The sequence below is a fragment of the Callithrix jacchus genome, chromosome 7 (assembly GCF_049354715.1).
Source record: "Callithrix jacchus isolate 240 chromosome 7, calJac240_pri, whole genome shotgun sequence".
In the NCBI taxonomy this organism is placed as follows: domain Eukaryota; kingdom Metazoa; phylum Chordata; class Mammalia; order Primates; family Cebidae; genus Callithrix; species Callithrix jacchus.
Genome location: NC_133508.1, coordinates 145,217,697 through 145,230,827, shown reverse-complemented (window position 1 = coordinate 145,230,827; position 13,131 = coordinate 145,217,697). Strand labels below are relative to the sequence as shown.

The window sequence follows — 13,131 nt, the reverse complement described above, 5'->3', positions numbered from 1 at the left end:
ACTGATAAAATATGTTGATCTAAGATATAAATTTGCTTCTTAAGAATTCAAATGTAATAGAGAAGATAAGGCAGACTTATCTAACAATAAACCTGTTTTACAGAGGCATTTTAGTCAACTAAAATCTTTCCCTCCTCATTTTTCTTCTGACTTCTAGTTATTATGGTATGAAATTACATTGCCTAAATTAATAAAGTTGTCCAAAACATCTAACCACAATTTTACTTAAAACATCAACTTCAGGAAATAAGGGGCTATGTGGGCCACTGACTATAGACGAGAGCTTATTTGGGGTCGTAAGAGCCAGACTCTCGAGGATTGTACGATGTACAGAGAGCCGGAAACGTGACTCTATACTAATCTTTGTAGTGCAGCAGAAAGTAGAGGAACTCGAGAGGTCAGAAGCAACCCCAGTCCGTAAAGCAGAATAGGGCTGTAATAAATAACAGAGTCAAGAGTCCCATTGTAATAAATGGAAGTAGAAGCAGGGCAGGACCAGAGAGAAGAGCCTGCAGGGGACTGGCTTAATGGTATCAGATTGACTATTGAAAGCCATTTTGTTTTCTAGGCTCTTTCCCAGTTGCATGCTGACATATTGTTTATACACGTAAAATTATCACTCACGTTTAATGAGCCTTAATTCTCTTCTTCATGAAGAAGAAAGAATGATTGCAATCAACAGATTTTTGGACTTACCCTGAATCACATTTTTACTACCCCCATGCATAGTTGCAGTTTTATATTTCCAGCATTGTGTTGAAACACATACCCTTGGGCCCTAGTACTATAAATAGAGTGAACTAACTTGTCCAAAATTAACAGCAAAAGAGGCCATTCAAAACTCAGTAAGATGTCAGGACACACTGAAAAATCATAGTTAGCGAAATAAGCATGGTAGGCAAATATTCTGTAAGATAACCAGCTTTTTAAGAACCTGATTTGATGAACTGGAAAGTTAGGGGAAAGAAGACCTAGAATGTTTCCTACTGTAACTTTGTTTGCATATTCTGATTTCTTAGGTTGGAATCAACCAATTTTGGTTTGAAAAGCCCTGAATGTTTTTCCACAGAACGTGTAGACCAATTTGAAAAACAACATTCCAAGCAAGCAAAAAACCAACTCAGTTCTTGGTAAAAAGTCTGATTTCCTGTGTTTAGTAAAACTTTTACTGTTAAAATAATCTCTTCCCCTCAATCAATATGTTTCTCTATTTTATATAATTTGGGAAACACATTTCTTTACTTTAGAAAGTCGTGAAAGTCACACAGAACTGAACCAGCTTGTAAACCCTGTGGCTTTACCATATGGCCAAATCATTATAATTATTCACAGTAATAATAGCAAACATGAAGCAGTTATTATATGCTAGAGTCTATGTCATACCCTTTATATTTATTAATCAATTTAATCATCGTAATAATTCTATGAAGTAAGTTGTTGATTTAGTAAAATTAAAAGCAGTTTTCTGATATCGTGTAAGGATTACTGGAATCTTCTGAATGTTGTGAAGTTTTTCTTAATCTAAAGTATTCCTTTCAACTTTGCATTGAAGAAAATGTTCTAAGGATCCTTGTGCCTTCCTAAAGTCCCAGTTTCCCAAAGCAGGCAGCTGACTGGGGACTTGAGAAGAGCATCTAATTTCTTGATTTCCGGCTTAGACATATTATTTCAGCAAGACTTAAATTTATTATCCTTCTCAGCAACTTTGCTGAAAAACACATCACATTGCATTGGCTGGAAAAAGACGGTTTGTTCTGTTCTCTTAAAAAATGCATAATTGTGCATTTCATTAAAGCAAAAGTCAAGAAATTTTCTGTTTCTCGGCAGGCCAAAGGTGGGCAATTCTCTGACCATAACTTTCTGTTGTCTCAGTTGTCTCGTTGGAAGTGTGGATTGTGACTGGGAATTTTGCCCCTGACATGCTCCTGGGAGTCAAGGGAAGTGTCTAATGCCAACAAGTCTCCTCATTTTCAAAAACAGAGGCAATTTTATTTGTATTTCAAACGTGTCCTCATTGAGCACATCCCTGGTTTCCGTTCTGATAACCTGTGATAGTATGCTGTCTTTCAATTTGTCATAAGTGGTGCAAGGTTGATGTCAATCGGATTTGTTTGATGCCTATATCCTTTTGAGGCTTGTTTTTGTATTTACTTTCTATACAGTTTTTTGTATTTTACTTTGTATTTACATGAAGACCATGAGTTTGAGACGGGCTGAAAATGTTCAATCTCTGCAAGTGTCTCAGGGCACACAGTCTGGTGTCATGGGAAGATACCTGGAAGCTCAGGGTCTACGTCTAGCTTCATTGGTCGTTAGGTCTGGGACCATGGGACAGTGACAGTCTCTTGGAGCCTCAGTTTTTTTAAGTGTAAATCGGGAGGTTTAAACTATTAACACAATATTAATATTAATCATAACTCAAATGTATTGGATGTTTTGACAGGAACTTTACATGGCTTCTCTTATCATCAAAGTAGCATTTTGAGGCAGGAACTATTATTACCCCACTTCACAGAGGAGTCAACTGAGTTTATTTACTTCTTTAACATAATGTAAGTGGTGAGGACAATACTGAGGCCAGGGCACCTGACTCTATTTTATTCTCTAAGTGTGACCTGCAGACCAGCAGCATAAACAATACCTGGGAGCTTATTAAAAATGCAAATTCTTGGGTGCACTCTAGACTGACTCAAAACCTTTTGGGTGATGTTCAGTACTCTGTGTTTTAACCAGCTCTGTGGGTGATTTAATACTAAAGGTGGAAACTGTTCTAGGACCTATGTCCTAGATGGTGGTTTTCTGTGTTCGATGAATTTTTCAGGATCTGAAATGTAGTCCTATTGAGTGTTGTTGATTCTGTGGTTGTCTCCTCCCCGCATCACTGCTTTGAGTCTGCCTATCCCTCCTGCAGCTGTGTGCTTGGCCCAGAGAACAGTGTCTGTGTAGGGAAGCAGCACAGGGCATGTGAAGATGGTATTCCTGCTGGGACTGCCAGTGTTCTTTCCTTGGCTCATACATCATTAAAGTCAATGTATATTACAGTTTTGCAGCCAGAAACCCGCCTAATTAACAATTCAAAAAAGTGCTCAAACCATTGGAAACTCTTAAATACGAGAACTTACACTTACACCCGTTAAATGCATAAATGTCTCCTCATTCCTACCAAAGGAACTTTGATGGACTTTATCTGTTCCAGAAGATTTTGAGGCCTTTAGTTTTGTGAATTAACCAGGGAACACTGCACATTTCTCTTTCTCTTGGAAAAACACCAAGTTATGTTTGTTACCATCAATGATAACAGATGCTATACTATAAATACAACAATTGGGTGTATAGCCAGATTGTTACAAAAACCTTCAGGAGCTTTTAAAATTTTTTCTAGAAAAAAACACAAATGAAATTTTCCTTTTTTTCTGTGCCCTAGTAATCATCAGATATCATATCATCAATATATGTCATCAAAGGAATTTGAATTTCTTCCACTTGGTTGCAACTAGGGTGGGGTATGATAGTAAGTGGCACATTTGTAGAGTGTTAAGAAAAGTATGAATACAAAGCAGAAAGAAAATCCCAGCAGGAAAGAGAAAAAATATGTTGATTTATGTATTTTAAAAATGTTTAAAAAATTATTATTATAGAAATTCATGAAGTATAATAAAGTACAAGAGGAAACTAAAAATACTTCACACTCCCACTATTCAGCATTAACCAGTAACGTTTAATGTATAAATATTTTTAGACTTTTTTGCTGGCATACAGAGACATTTATACTTTAGATCTGTATTTTGCCAAAAACTCAATCCTAGTTTGCACGCCTTTTTGAAATGTAATGGTTGTGGTTCTCACTTCATGTCAACACATATAGATGTGTACAGCTTTCAAGAGTGACTCTTCTTGCAGAAAGAACTGATAAGTAGTCACTCTTGTACTTTGGTGTCATTGGCTCAACATGTCAGACATGTATCTGCCTGAGTTATCTTCCAATGTCACCTGGGTAGACGTGGAAAAATAATCAGGCAGACATAATCTGCCTCTCATAGGTGGTCACTTCAAAACCAAATAAAATGGCTGTTGTGAAGCTCATTCAGTCTATTGTCTGTGGCTTCTTGCTATTTTAATTTACTAAGTACTATGCAGTTCTGCCTTAGAAAGTTCAACTTTAAGGCACATTTTTGTTGATTAATAGTTCCCTTTCCTTACCAATACAGACATTCCAAAATAAAGTCTGAGTTCATTTCTTTTGTTCTTTTTGTTCCCGTAGGGAATTTCTACCCCAGGGAAAGCACTGTTAGGGAGATTCCAGGGATCAAATTCAGGCCATCTGAGCTGTGTTCTAGCTGTTTTATTATTAGAAGAACTTAGAGATAAAAAGTTTACTATAAATTTCAAAGGATATAAATTTAGGCTGTATCTACACATAAATTAGCTTGGGAAAAAAGACAGCTGAATTCAGTGGAATGACTGGTAATGAACTAGTTAGCAACTGAGTGTAATTTGCTGCATTTTTTAAAGCTGATTTCTGTTAGGGACCAAAACAAGACACTTTTCTTTGTGGTGGATTTTTCTGCCTTTCAAACAGAACGTTCTTACAGACACAGAATGCTTTGCCAAGAGATGTTTAATCTAAAGGCTCCCCAATTCAAGAAGGGAATAATTTGTCTGAATCCGACAACAGGCAATGACAAATTCTTTATTTGGTGAAGCATATTAACTGGAGAACATGCATTGCAGGCACTCACAGAGGAAGCCACCTCTCTGCTCAGATCGTGATTCTCTGGTAATAACATACTGGAGGGCGACTTGAGGAACAGAAGAGCAAATTCTTGAAAACGCACTGCATTGTAGTTTAATGGTCAGAAAGCATTTGTACAACTTTAAGAATAAATTATTTTTTCCTAACAGATCAGAATTCCTCTGCCTCTTCTTTTTAGATGGCTGTATGTAAAGTAAAAGTAACATGGCTTGTCAGTTTTCATTTTCTGCTAAATGAAGTCATTAACAGTTCAAGACTTTTGTTTCTTTTATTTCTAAAGAATAGATACTCATTTTGTATTATCTGTAAAAGTTATAAAGGAATAAGATTAGGAAGAAATGAATAAATATTTTAAGTTATGTATTTAAAATGTAGCAAGTAATTCTAGTTTATAGGATAAGCCCTAGGAAAAAAAATGTAAAAACTAAACTATGTATCTACCTTTTAACTAACTACCCCACATCAAAACAATCCACTGAGAATAAGACAAATGTGACATTAGGAATAGGTGAATAAAAATAGGTATTTAAGGGAACCAAATGGTTTTTCAAATCTCACTTGATAATTTATACAGATGCTCCCTCTTCAAGGAGGTGGAACATACTTTCCATCCTTTAGGTATGAGCTGCAATAGTATTCTCCTTCCAAAGAGTACAGTGTGAAAGCTGGGGGGACGAGAATAGCTTTACAGTAGAGAAAACTGGCACACGCTATCTCCGCCAGGTGATGAAGGGTAATATGAAGAGTGACAAGTTGATATTATTTATCCTTGATATTAGGCAAAAAAAATGGCACTTTACCTCGAAGGCCTTTCTTCCCTAAACCCATACTTCAGTGTAATCATTATAAAAACACCAGATATATTCCAATAGCAGTGCAATATAGTTATTTATCCCCTCCAAATCTCATGTTAAAGTTTGATCTCCAGTGTCAGAGGTGGAGCCTGGTGGGAGATCCCTCATGAATGGCTCGGTGCCCTCTCTGTGGGGGTGAGTTCTGCTCTGTTAGTTCCCAGGAGACCTGGTTATTAAAAAGAGCCTGGCATCTTCCCACTCCAACCCCTGTGCTCTCTTGATTCTGCTCTTGTCATGTTTTCTCTGCACACCCTCTCCCCTTCACCTTCTGTCACAGTTGGAAGCAGGATGAGACTCTTACCAGAAGCCAAGCAGATGTTGTCACCATGCTTCTTGCACAGCCTGTGGAACTGCGAGCTGAACAAACCTTTTTTCTGTATAAATCACCCAGCCTCATGTAATTTGTAGCATCATAAATGGACTAAGAAAAGGAGCATCCCACACAACCCTGACCATTATCTGTGGTGGAAGAAATAGAATGTGTAGTGGTACCAAGTGAGAAAGCCATAGTGGATATGACCCCTGGACATAGCTATGCACAGAGCAGAAAGGAGGGAGTGGCTAGAGATGATGCTGGACAGGGCAATTTGGGGCCACTCACAGGGTCTCATTTGCTATGTTAAAAATTTTGTTCTTTCTATGGTCAATGAGAAGCATCAGAGGCTTTCAAGAAAGGAAGTGACATGGTCTGGTCTTGCCATAGAGAGACAACTCTTACTAAGGAAACTGGAGGCAGAAAGAACACACCTGGCCCCTCAAGTTGAATTAAGGCAAAAGATACATTGAGGCAATCAAGGGGACATAGGGAGAAAAGATTGTTGGGAAAAAGTTAATCCTCCTCCATCTATATGTTGTTTACCCATTCAGTAGGTCAGCCAACAAATCTGGGGGCCATGTGCACAACTCTGCATGTAGCGCACCACCTGAGAGGTGTATAAAGCAGCTGTGTACTGTGTATACAGCACTTTCTGGAGCTGAGTGATGGCATGCCTCTAGGATATGCATTTTGGCTGGGCACTGAGCTGGATGCTGAATGAGCAGTCATAAACAGAACAGGTACAGCCCCTGTCCACGTGGAACTCTTTCTCCTGTTAAGGCCATACCAAGACTGGTGGCTACTCTGTGCAGGGGAATAATTTTGCATTCCTTCCAACTGAGAGTGGAATGTAAGTCTTGTTTGGTGGGAGTTCTCTGTCCCTACTCTCCAATCCAGACCAATAGCTCTGGCCCCAATCCACAAATTTCACACAGCAAAGCTAGGAAGGCAATTTAACTAGTCCCTTTGGATCAGTTAAATATAGGCGGTATTTCATTCTTTATTGGGTGACAATGTTCCTTCCATTCAGTCAGTATTCTAAAAGTGGCTACGTTCCTTTTATCTTATCCCATCCTGGTGAAGTTCAAAGCAGTAGGTGATTTTGGCTCCCCTTTTAGACTGATGTTTGAAGCAGCTGTCGGGCTGGGTTGCCCCTTAATTCAGCCTTAGTTTAATGTGGAAGATAGACATTAAATAAATCTTTAGAAACATTTCATTGGAGTTAATTTGATTTCGTGATTCCAAATAAATGATAGAATTCTCTCCCTCCGCCCCCACCCCACCCCAGGCAAATCTCTTCATTTTTTTCCCCTGTTTATTCGTGAAGCCTTTCCTGGGAATAAATAGCTCACAGCCCTGTGGAGCTCCTTGGAGAAGGTCTGAATGAGACAAGTGGGGCAAAGCAGCCCATCTGTACTTTCTGTTCTTTACATCATGGGGGACATTGCTGCTTCCTTGGTGCACAGCAGGACGGAGTGAGAGCAAAAGCCTTAGAGAAGCAGTGATTTATACCAGCTATAGAGAGTTTTACCAAGAAATAGACTGATTTCTCCAAATAACAACCTTTTCAATGTAAATGCAGAAAAATGGCAGCAAAAAGGACAAGGGGCATAGTGGAAACTTGGTTTTGGTTTTGGTGCTACGCTAGAAGTGCAAGGCTGCAAGCTGCAAAGAATAGACTGGGGACCAATGTGTAACACCGTTAATACTTTTTGGAATGGGCTGACTGGCAATCAAAAATCTGTTAGGTTAAGTTTGAGTTCAGGGCCCACATACTTATTTCTGTATATCTTCCTGATCCCCCTACACCGCCATAAAACTAGCTGCTCTTTCTCCTTCTCTTTATCTCTGCTAGCTAAATCTAATCTAGATGGTTCACAACACATGTTATGTACCGCTTAGTGTGGATTAAAGCCACTTTCACTTTTTTTTTCCCCAGAAAAGGATTTTTTTAAATTCAAGTAACTGAAAATAGGAAACCAGAGGGGAAGCCCTAGGCTGAGGCATATCATGGCTACCCCTCCCTAAAAGAACAGGGGGAGGAGGTGGCCCCTACACCCTTTATGGTCAGTTTGGGACACCCTTGCTCACTTTTCTGCAGCATCCTAGGTGCAGGGCCCCACCTTCCCTGGGACTGGGATAGTTGGTCACCCAGCCTGCCATGCCCCAGTCCCTCTTCTCCATGAAGAGTATCTTGGGGTAGGGTATTGTGGGCAGAACAGGAGGCAATGAGGATGAACATCTGGCGCTGGTAGCAGCAGCAATGGCAGATGTCAAAGAACAGAACATTGAACAAAAAACAACACAACTGTCCAGAGGGAGTTTATGAACAGAGGAAAAATGGAACCAGAACCTTGGAGGATAGGGAGGGGCAGGAGGGTTGGGAGTGGGCAGGGTGAGCTCCTTGTTATTGGCGCCCCATCTGAGGAGGGGGAAATGGCCAAGTGGCAGAAAAAAAGTACTGTTGGGGGAGCAGCCCCAGCCCACCTCAGGTGGCAGCCACGGGGCTCGTAGGCCTCACTGGGACTATAAATGACTGCATCTCCATCACTGCAACATGTACTCAGATCCGAGGTGGAGGGCAGGGGGCTGGGGTCACAACAAAGAGGGAGTAGGGGACTCACACCCCTTCTGCCTTCCTGTAGTCAAAGGGGGCTGTCCAACCTAGTGCAGGGAGGAGGGAAGGCAGAGAAGGATGAAAGGTGTGAGCCTTACGTGGTGACAAAGACAGCTTGGCTGGGGGAATTCTGGAGCCAGCACCCCCCTCCATTGGCCACACCTGCTGCTGCCAGGGCAGTGGAGTAGAGCGTGCCAGGATGAGATGGAGCTTGGGCCCGTTTTAAGGCCAGGGGATCCCTCCCCTGGCTTCCCAGTGGAGGAGGAAAGAGGCGCCCCCAAACCAAAAGCCCAGACCAATATCCGCACCACCATAGGGACGCTGCAGATGCGGCTAAGTGGGATGTTAGCCTTGTCCAGGAGGGCACGTGTGTATGCGTGGGTGGGGGGGGGGAGCTGGAAACTGAGGCCAAGGGAAAACTGCTCCCCATTCAGCCCATTGGGGGCCGTGCAGCAGCTGGTGTGCTGTGTAGTGTGGTGTGAGGGCGCAGGTGGAAGTTGGGGGTGGCGGTCGGAGGCGGTGGTGCTGTTGGGTCTGGGGAAGGGGCGGGGGTCGTGGGAGGGGAGCAAAGCTGTCTAGTCTCAGAAGAAAGCTGCTTCTCTATCGAGGAGCAGGCGGCACGCCGGGTCACTGCTCCTTCCCCAAGGACTCCTGAGAGATGCCCTCCTCTTCCTCCTTCTCTGTTTTGGGGGTCTGCCCCTTGGTTTCCTTCCTGGACTCGTGGTGGTTTTCCCGGTCTTGGCAGTGCCCTTGTTTGTGCTTCCCTTTGGTCGGCCCGAGGTCTCTTAGGTGTTGGGACTTCGCTGGGCCCCTTGGGAGGCTGCCCCGGCCCTGCTTCTCAGTGCGTCCTTTTCCTGCTTGGAGGCCAAGGGCTGGCTGGACTCCAAGCTCGACTCTCTCATCTTGCCTTCTCTAAGGAGGAGGTGAAAGAACGATGGCTGGGGTGCTGGAGCTCGGCCGCCGACCTGCGGTGCGCACTCTGGGTTGCCGGGAGCTGCGGTGCTGGGCGCTGGGGACCAGCTTGGCTCTGCCACGGCCGCGCTGGTAGCAAATGCGGATCTCCACTTTCACTTTTTAAAAGCATGAAGCTGGAAATCATCATTCTCAGCAAACTGATACAAGAACAGAAAACCAAACACTGCATGTTTTCACTCATAAGTGGGTGTTGAACAATGAGAACACATGGACACAGGGAGGGGAACATCACACACCGGAGCCTGTTGGGGCTTTGGGGGCTAGGGGAGGAATAGCAGGGTGTGGGGGGATTGGGGAGAGATGATATTAGGAGAAATATCTAATGTAGATGACAGGGGGATGGATACAGCAAACCACCATGGCATGTGCATACCTATGTAACAATCCTGCACGATCTGAACATGCACCCCAGAACTTAAAGTATAATAAAAATAAAAATAAAAGGAGTACTTGTGTTCAGTTTCATCTTCAAAGGTTTGTGCCCTGGTAAAAGCACTAAGGCATAAACGGGGAGTTAGGAGGTTTTGAGGGACTGTGTAGGAGGGCTTGCAAGGGAAGTCTCTGAATTCATACAAAGCAGGAGCTGCTAATTCAGCTGTGCACTAAGAGACAGAACGGAAGCCCTGTCGCATCGTGGCTATTGCTGAAGATTGGGGAGGATCAGTCAACCTTCTTCACCCTCCAGACTCCTGATGTCATTCCCATTAGTGATGCTGAGGACACAGTGGTTGGGAGATTTTCCTCTGCTAACCATCTGACTTCATTTTGAACTCTGATTCCCTAACTTGCTAGTTGGGCAGATTACTTAACCTTGGAGCCTCAGACACTTCAGCTGTAAAATGTAGATAATAATAGATGCCACCTCATAGAACCGTTGCTATGAAGGTTGATCAAAATGATGCTGCATGGTGCTTAGCCTGGCACATCGCACTCCACCAAGCAGTCAGGTAAGCTATTAACTGTTAACTGTAAAAAGAAACCAAACGGAGAGTGTGCTTGCTGCTATTTTCCACTGAGTTAGAACAAACATTGGCCCTGCTTCACTGAAAGGATAGCGGTGCATAGATGGGGGAGAAAAGGTGAGAGCTTCAGCAAGCTCTAAGTAAGCGTATCATACAGCTGATGACACTCATGCAGCTCAGGCAATTGCAGAGATGTTCTGAGTGACATTTCTCCTACTCCCTGAAGGCTTAGCGCTGAAGTAATGACATGGATGACAGGTTTTCATTTCCCCCAATTTTCCTGCCTACATGGTTAATCTAGGGCTTCTATCTGTGTGCTACACCTGATGGGGAGCACAAAATTCTAACAAAGATGTCTAAAGTGTACCAAATTTTTCATCTGGGAGTATTGTATTGGAGATCAGTCTCGGACTCGTACAGCAGATAAACATAAACATGATCATACCGTATATTAGGACTTTAAGAAGCTTCATTCCGGGACAGTAATCTGAGCTCTCACTATATTTAGATGATTCCAAATTGAAGAAAACAAGAGACTGCAGCAGTTATTAAACATTAGAATGAGTTATTGAATAGAGAAGAAATTCGCATGTCTCTGAGGTGATATGGAAGTGACGTTGCCCGAGGGCAGGATGAGATAACAGGATTTACTGAGCTCTCTCTCAGCCCGAGTTACTCAGGGAAGGCTCTAGTTCAAATGCTTTGTATTAATTCTTTCTCACAGCATCTCCAACATAAATATAGAATCTGCTCATTTCAGTCTAAATCCATTCTCAACATCAATATCACTCATGTCATCCTTCACACTGATGTTACCTTTCCCATTGGCCACGGCAATAGCCTCTCACCTTCCAGCTTTCTTAGTTGCCCCCTAAATCCATTATGTTCAGAGAGGTCAGAGTAATCTTTTCCCCCAACATTTTACTAAGAAAATTTTCAAACATAAAGCAAAATTGTAATAATTTTACTATGAATATTCATGTACCTGCCAGCTAGGTTCTGCCATTACTTGCCTTCTCACATTTCTGTCCATCCGTCTTTCTACCCCTTGATTCATCCACTAATACATTAATTTTGGTGTATTTCAAAGGAGTTGAACATACCGGTAGTGTTCCCTGTAAACACCCTGGCATGCACATAACTAATCGAAGTTTCATATGTATATATTCTATATATTATATATATAGACCTATATATAGATCTATCTATATAGATCTATCTATCATCTATCTATCTATCTATCTATCTATCTATCTATCTATCTATCTATCTATCTATATAAAGAGAGAGACAGAGTGAGTTTCCCTCTGTTGCCCAGGCTGCAGTTCAGTGGTGCAATCTTGGCTCACTTCAACCTCTGCCTCCCGGGTTCAAGTGATTCTCCTGTCTCACTCAACATCCCAAGTAGCTGAGATTACAGGCATGAGCCACAGCATATTTGGCTAATTTTTGTATTTTAAGTAGAGATGGGGTTTTGCCTGTGTTGGCTAAGCTGGTATTGAACTCCTGACCTCAGGTAATCCACCTGCCTCGGCCTCCCAAAGTGATAGGATTATAGGTATGAGACACCATGCCTGGCCGTGAAGTTCAATATTTATGTAGTTTTTTTCTTTTAATGTAAAATTTGAACACCAAATTTACATTTTTTGTTTTCACCACTGTGTAACTCCTTTTTTAAATAATTTACTTTTTATTTTTATTTTATTTGTTTATTTCTTTTAAAGATGGGGTTTCACCATGATGACCAGGCTGGTCTTGAACTCCTGACCTCAGGTGATCCACCCACCTCGATCTCCCAAAGTGCTAGGATTACAGGCGTGAGCCACCACACCCGGCTTATTTTTTAGATGGAATTTCACTCTTGTTGTCAAGGCTAGAGTGCAATGACTCAATCTTGGCTCACTGCAACCTCCACCTCCCAGGTTCAAGTAATTTTTCTGCCTCAGCCTCCCAAGTAGTTGGGATTATAGGCATGTGCTACCATGCCCAGCTAACTTTTTGTATTTAATAGATACGGGATTTCACCATGTTGGTCATGCTCATCTCGAATTCATGATCTTGGGCAATTGATCTGCCTTGGCCTCCCAATGTGCCAGGATTACAGGCCTGAACCACCATGCCTGGCCATTAACCCTAACTCTTATTGAGGATAGATTACTGTTATTCCAAAAAGTTCCCAGAGGACACCAGTGTTCTAAGTTTTTGCCACTGTGTATTAATTTCTCCTGTTTTAGAAAACCATGTAAATTGAATCATATAAAATTTTCTTGCCTGTAAAAGAAAATTAATTCCTTTTTATTGCTGAGTAAAGTACATTTATAAATATTCCACAGTGTGTTTATTATTCTTTTATTAGTAGATTTGGGGGACGTTTCCTGTTTGAGGCGATAACAAATAAATCTGCTATGAAATTCTTGCACGAGTTTTATAATGTTTTATAAAGTTTTATATTTTCATTCATTTTGAGTAAATACCCGGAAGTAGAATTGCTGAGAAGGTGTGTTTATTTATTTTTTATTTATTTATTTATTTATTTTTAGATGGAGTCTCGCTCTATCACCAGGCTGGAGTACAGTGGTGCGATCTTGGCTCACTGCAACCTCCGCCTCCCGGGTTCAAGCAATTCTCCTGTCTCAGCCTCCTGTGTAGCTGGG

The 13,131-nt window shown here is 41.8% G+C and overlaps 1 long non-coding RNA gene and 1 pseudogene across 1 annotated transcript in view; one reads left to right on the top strand and one right to left on the bottom strand.

Annotated features, from left to right (window-relative positions):
• Positions 1-13,131, top strand: part of LOC144577065 (uncharacterized) — a 58,836-nt gene that overhangs the window by 24,731 nt on the left and 20,974 nt on the right. The window lies entirely within an intron of this gene.
• Positions 9,168-9,442, bottom strand: LOC100384993 (high mobility group protein HMG-I/HMG-Y-like; annotated as a pseudogene).